Source organism: Lepisosteus oculatus, unplaced genomic scaffold, assembly GCF_040954835.1.
Source record: "Lepisosteus oculatus isolate fLepOcu1 unplaced genomic scaffold, fLepOcu1.hap2 HAP2_SCAFFOLD_53, whole genome shotgun sequence".
Lineage (NCBI taxonomy): Eukaryota > Metazoa > Chordata > Actinopteri > Semionotiformes > Lepisosteidae > Lepisosteus > Lepisosteus oculatus.
The window spans coordinates 807,762-812,633 of NW_027168075.1; the positions used below are offsets into that span (position 1 = coordinate 807,762).

Here is a 4,872-nt window from a genome sequence, read left to right on the forward strand (position 1 = left end):
GTGTTGAGCTAAGACACAAAAACACCTACAAATGGCAGTTCCAAATGTATAAACCTGGGCTGAAAAAGTGTGTACAGTATATACTCTGTGTAGGTCTGATAAAAGTATTCGAGTCAAAGTGTCATATGGATACAAATTCTCATGATTTTGTATTGTGTGTTTTTTCTCTGTTCTGCTTTATTGAAAGAAATCAGATGCTCTTCCTGAAACTTACCTTAGCTGATTCTTCAGCTAAACCAGACAGACTTCTGAAATTCTCAAATATTATCAAATCTTGTTGGTGCAGAGGTGGTGGAGCCCATTACCAACAGACTCACAGCTGAAATTGCTGTGAAAAGGGCTTCTACCAAATATTAACATGTGGGTGAAAATGTAATATTTGCTTTTTCCCATTGAAAGTATAACATATGTGGTGTGAGAAAGAGGTCCTCATTTAATTGCATGAAACTCTGGCACTGGCGCAACAAACTGAACAAAGTTCAATGGGGTATACGCTTTCTGTAGACACTTTATTTCCTCTTTTTCCATACTCTAAGAAATGATTTGGGAAACCTGTGGGACACTGGAGGTCATTATACATGAGCCTCTTTCTGCACCTTTTAAGCCATTGAAACCTAGTTGCCTTGTTACAAGGTCTAATATTACAGTAGGTGTGGTTTCCGTCTCCTAATTTCTGAGAATGATCAAATTGGGGAATAAGTTGTAGGGAATACCACTCTTGCACTTCTAAGAAAAGACTATCTCAAATGAAACTCGCTATAGAAAGACATCTTGTTGAAAAATTCTTTATTTTTTGTCATTTCTAAAGAAAAAACATTCATCAAGTCCTTCACAAATGTTTTGTTTGTGACTTTCTCTGTTGTTCCCTTTCACACTCAACTGAACTATGTGTTATGTCTTGTAAACGTAATCAAACATTTCACTTAGGTGTGTGGGTTAACACAAACCCATATTGTATGAAACATTCAGTTTTTCATTCAAGTTTTTTCTAACAGTTGCATCCATGCTAGGACTACAGTAAACAACACTTTTTACTAAAGTAAATGAAATTGTTCATTAAACAAGACACATTGTTTTAAATGTATGCAATACGACGACACTAAAAACAACACTGAAACTTTTCATTGAAATACTGGACGAGATTGTGCATATTCAATGGATTTCTCCTGGTGCTTTTTTTCATCAGTCTTTTCATATTCTTGTTCTCTACTCAGGTGTCTCCTGTTCCTTTGGTGATGTCTGCTGTACACACATGGTATCATACACTTGAGCAAAGTGTGATACCACCGTTTGTTCTTCTCCTAAAATAAAGATGAACATTGACAAAAGTCAGAAGCACTCTTTTCTTTGACAGACGAACAAAACAATGCAAGAATAACCATACTCTCTGTTCCTTACTCATTTCTACCTACCTGTTTGACCACTTTGTCTGCTTCAGTCAGGACAGGGTGCTGGGGCTGACTCTGAGCAATCTGAGAAGAGCTCTCTGTGATCTTCTCCCCTACAGTGGCTACATTGTACTCTGTTTGAAATCCAGGTATCGCCTCCGGTAAGTTCCTCGGTCCTTTTTGGGACTTGAAAGGGTAGAATCATTTTGTGACTACATTTCCTTGTCATGCACTGATATGTTCCGGTTTGTGTTCGATTACTGCAGGCGTTCAAGTACTTTCTTTTTGTTCTAGATTGCCAGTGTTTGAGATGGTAGGAACTTGTCATATTCTCAACTCTGAATGCTCTGTAAACATACTATTTTAGCAATTCTTAGAAATCTGAAAGCAGTGTTACCTGTATCATTTTTTGTCTTGGTGGTAGTATTGCAGCTCCAACATCAGCACTTAAATAATGGTTTGTGATGTTACTTGTCCTTGGAGTTAGTATACTCCTGAGAAGTCAAGAGAAATCTTACGTAAGCATTAATTATGTTTCACTTTTGAAAGCAAAGTCCGTGTCAAGTACTTTGAAGGCATTTATTGATACTTTTAAGCACTTTCGTTGATTATTATTATCCTTCAATTAGTTATTACAAGTCCAACATTCCCTACATGATCTCACTCCATATTCAGTGTAGCTCCACTCTACGAAGATGAATTTGCTAATTAATCAGTCAGGGACAGAGCTTATACTTCAGTAGTCTTAGATCATTTAATGATGATTATTGTACTTTATAACTAGCAAAATCCCCATATCCTGTTCATTGCCCCATTTCCGGTCATGTGGATTGACTTATGCCTGAAGTGGTTAATTCTCACCTTGACATCTCGTAGAACAACTGAATCTCTACCAAGGGTGAATGTGTCCTTCCTCTTAATGTCTAAAAGAAAAGGTTAAAATTCATTGAAGCAAAATGCCACAACCCAAAATGTTGGGGAGGTAGTTTCCACAGTTATTTCATAAGACAGTGCTTGGAGTGAAACTACATGACCATGGTGAAGAAGTAAAAACACTTTACCTTGTTCCTCCTGGCTGATGTCCTTATGCGTGTTTTGCACAGTTGAGCGTTTTGTGTCTTGTCGTCTGTGTAGGCAACAGCCCTCTTCCCTGGGATAGAACTAGATGATATTTAGACACGTTAATTTGACTTCTCCATTGCTCACATTGATGTGGATATGATTATAATGCTCTGTTTTGTGGGCTTCCCAAGAAAACAATAAATCCCTTACTACTTGTTCGAAATGCAGTAGCACAGATCCTAACAAATACAAGAAAGAGAATATCATTCCTGTTTTGAAAAAACTTCACTGGTCACCTGTATTATCTAGGATAAATTTGAAAGTTCTTTTACTTGTTTTTAAAGCTTTAAGCGACCTAGCACGTCTGTACCTTACTGAATGTCTGTCTTCATATGTTCCTATACATGACCTGAGATCTGCACATACTGGCCTACTGCAAATACCACATGTGAAATGCAGAAAGAGTGGAGAGGCTGCTTTTTGTTTTTATGCTTCTAAATTATGAAACTCACTTCCACTTTTTATTAGGCAGTCAAGCTCGGTACATTGTTTTAAAAAACATTTGAAAATGTTGCTTTTAGTTAAAGTGGTTCTTTGTTCTTTCTATTTCTGTTTCTTTTTTTAGTTCTCTTTAATTGTTCTTATTTTATTACGACTTTCCTAATTTTTATTTATTTAATTGACATGTATGTTGCTTTACTGTATTGCTGTATTTTCCTTTACAACTGAAAGTATATCTCTCAATTTTAATATTTTATTTTTACGCTTGGTTTTTAAAGCACCAAAGCACTATTTGTATGAAAGGTGCTCTATAGATAAAGTTTATTATTATTATTTTTAATATTATTATTATACTTTGTTACATTTTTGGTTAGGACAAAGATTCTAGTAGAGGTGGCCTCTTTTACCCCGTTCCAAAAAATTGGAAAACTACCTTCAGGATACACTGACAATGACCATCTACTGTCTCCTCTGTGTATTGTCATCATGCATATCTTGTGTATTATTTATTGTAGTTGGTTTTGTCATTCTGTAAAGAAGCCACCTTTCAAGGCACTATATAAAATAATGTTTGTTATTATTATTTACATTTTTCATCGTTAAATCTGGCGAAGAGTCTTAAGAGAATATCAAAGAACACGTTGCTCTTACCTTTCCATTCCAAGAAATGCCCTCAGCTCGGATTGCAGAGATTGACCTCTCTGTCTCAAATTCTGAGAAAAATAGACTCGATTGAAAAATGACCATTTCCTAAGATTCACATAACATCACCAGTCAACATTTGCCACTTGACATCAATAGAAACCATAGAGTACATGACATTTCCAATCAGTTTTCTTTCAAGGTACAATACCAATCGCCTTGCCAGAAGAGTTATACTGCGGTAGATAAATATTACAAATGTCAGATACACGCAGAGTTGTTTGGATTACTATGAAAAGATTGGCAAATATATTTATGTTCATTATATTTCTTGGAGTGACAGAGCTAAAGAGAAAACAATACTTACCTTTATCTCTGCAGACAGGATCGCAAGGGATTCCCTTATACTGGGTTCCTATGTAACAAATAATACATTATTCAAAAAACATGATATTTCTCTGTCCATTGGCAGCATGATTGTTTATCATTACAGTTTTAGTTAGCTTTAATTTTGTAAACCCCAAGTAAACATAGTTTGTGCCTTTCTCTGAACTTTTTGGCATTTCAATTCAGCTGTTTGTAAGCTTATTTTACAGTTGCTAGGTTGATGAAGTTCCTGAACTGTGCAGTATTTCTTTTGGGTTTGGTGCGAATCATATTCTAGCGGTTGGGGGAAAAAAGCACAGGTGCCATCCCACCATTTAACCCTGAAACTTACCTTAGCCGATTCTTCAACTAAACCAGACATGTTAACTAAGTGTTACAGTATGTTTCAAAGTGTGTATTTTAGCAAACACAACTGAAGTTCTGTTGTCTCCTTGGAGACACCTGGAACTGGTGTGATGCTGGTTCTATGACATCATTCGTTCTAAATGTAAATGCAGGTATTGGCACAACATAGTAAATTGATGTAAAGTTATGGATCCATTTATGATTTTCACTCAGTTTGAAAGAGTTCCTGTCGTGTGGTTAAAGTTTGTATTACGGAGGGTTAACTGGGGTTCTGGCTACTAGTTAGGCTTGGTCATTCAGTCATCTGGTTCATGAAATAGGAAGCTAAGAGATCTGTGTTTTAGTTTTACTGTTTGTTTTTGTTCCATAGAATAAGAAATGTTTCATTAATATTAGTAATAGAGTAGCTGTTTCTCTAAACAGTGTGTGTCAGTTTGCACTGCAGGTGTGCCAGGTAGAGACCATTTAAGAACCCAAAAATATGCTGTCATTTACTGCCGTGGCTAATTTCTGTTAACCTTGTCTCTCACTCACTTTGATGAGCAAA

The 4,872-nt window shown here is 36.1% G+C and overlaps 1 long non-coding RNA gene across 1 annotated transcript; it reads right to left on the reverse strand.

Moving 5' to 3' along the window:
* Nucleotides 1-1,503: 1,503 nt before the first annotated feature.
* LOC138231308 (uncharacterized) lies at nt 1,504-2,622 on the reverse strand. Its single transcript, XR_011186598.1, has 4 exons — nt 2,450-2,622; nt 2,250-2,311; nt 1,786-1,882; nt 1,504-1,574 (listed from the first exon to the last, which is right to left on the reverse strand). It is a non-coding gene; the product is annotated as an uncharacterized lncRNA (long non-coding RNA).
* Nucleotides 2,623-4,872: the final 2,250 nt, after the last annotated feature.